General features: G+C 50.6%; 1 protein-coding gene across 1 annotated transcript in view; it reads right to left on the minus strand.

Annotated features, from left to right (window-relative positions):
• Positions 1-1,507, minus strand: part of zfyve26 (zinc finger, FYVE domain containing 26) — a 40,661-nt gene that overhangs the window by 7,796 nt on the left and 31,358 nt on the right.

Raw genomic sequence — 1,507 nt, forward strand, 5'->3', positions numbered from 1 at the left:
AATGAGCCCTTCAGATATCAGTATAGCGACACGCCGGAGAGCCGCCAAAGAATAGAACAGGAACAGGAGTAGATGCACGGTGGCGTTTAGCATAGGCTAATTTGCATTAGTGCTTTTGCGAGAACATTTATGCAAGCTGATCTGCTTTGGGTGAACTCACTTGCGCTCTCCAACAGGGCGCAAATTAGGAACCAGTCTGAACTGATGGCCCATCCGCCACGTCGTAAATCAGGAGAGGGCCTACGCTTGCACCATTACAGTACATCCATCCATCCATCCATCCATTATCTTAACTTGGCTGGACACAGACTGTAATTTCCTGTAATTTCCAGAGCATCGGGCTCTGGCTGTTAAAGACTAACACTAGCAGCTGGCTCTGGCTGTTAAAGACTAACACTAGCAGCTGGCTCTAGCTCTTACAGGCTAATGCTAGTAGCTGACTCTAGCTCTTACAGGCTAATGCTAGTAGCTGGCTCTAGCTCTTACAGGCTAATGCTAGTAGCTGACTCTAGCTCTTACAGGCTAATGCTAGTAGCTGGCTCTAGCTCTTACAGGCTAATGCTAGTAGCTGGCTCTAGCTCTTACAGGCTAATGCTAGTAGCCAGTTCTCTGGGGTTACAGACTAATGCTAGCAGCTGGTTCTAGCTCATATAGGCTAATGCTAGCACCAGGCTCTTCCCCCACAGGCGGCAGTGCTCACCTGGACACGTCGCTGGAGGACATCTTCTTGCGGAAGGAGCTGGTGGCCCTCCTGCGGCCGGGACCCCGGCCCTGCTGCTCCTGCAGGTAGGTCCTCAGGTGCTCCTTGGCCCTGACCAGCCAGCGCTGCTGCTCGCCCAGCTGCAGGTAGGACTGGGCGCCGTGCGTGAAGAAGCGGATGCACGTCATGGCTGCCCGCACGTGGTCCTGCAAGGGGGGGGGGGGGTGAGGCGGAAAATTAATCATAAATCCACCACCTCTGTCCCTCGGCCCTGTGGCACGCATCTCTAAGATGGCTGCAGCTACTGCACATCTGTAGATTTACCTCTGGCTTTACAACCGTTTTAAATGAGTTTTTTTTTTGTCAAATCTTAGCTAAATAGAAAGATTTTACAAAAAAAAAAAAATTTTTAAAACAGTAAAATATCATCTGAATGAAACAGGTAAAAAATCATAGCGCATTTTATTTATGTACAATACAGCTTAAATTAAATCTTATTTTAACTGCTCAGGGTCTTTAAAGTGTCTGTTAAATAAATAAATAAATAAATAAAAAGAAGGTTAAACTGTCAAGTGTAAACGTAGCCCAGCAGGTGAAAAGTGACTGAGGTCAGGGGTCAGGGGTCAGAGTGCGCACCATCATGAACTGCTGCAGCTGGAACAGGGTGTGGAAGTGGCCGCGGCGTTGCATCAGGTGGCAGGCGGCGATGAGGTAGCGGCTCCAGCCCTCCAGCCCCGGGTCCAGGCCCTCCAGCAGGCCCTGCAGGGCCCCCAAACGGCCCGTCTCCAGGCAGGGGCTGGAGCACCC

This window comes from Conger conger, chromosome 1 (assembly GCF_963514075.1).
Source record: "Conger conger chromosome 1, fConCon1.1, whole genome shotgun sequence".
In the NCBI taxonomy this organism is placed as follows: Eukaryota; Metazoa; Chordata; class Actinopteri; order Anguilliformes; family Congridae; genus Conger; species Conger conger.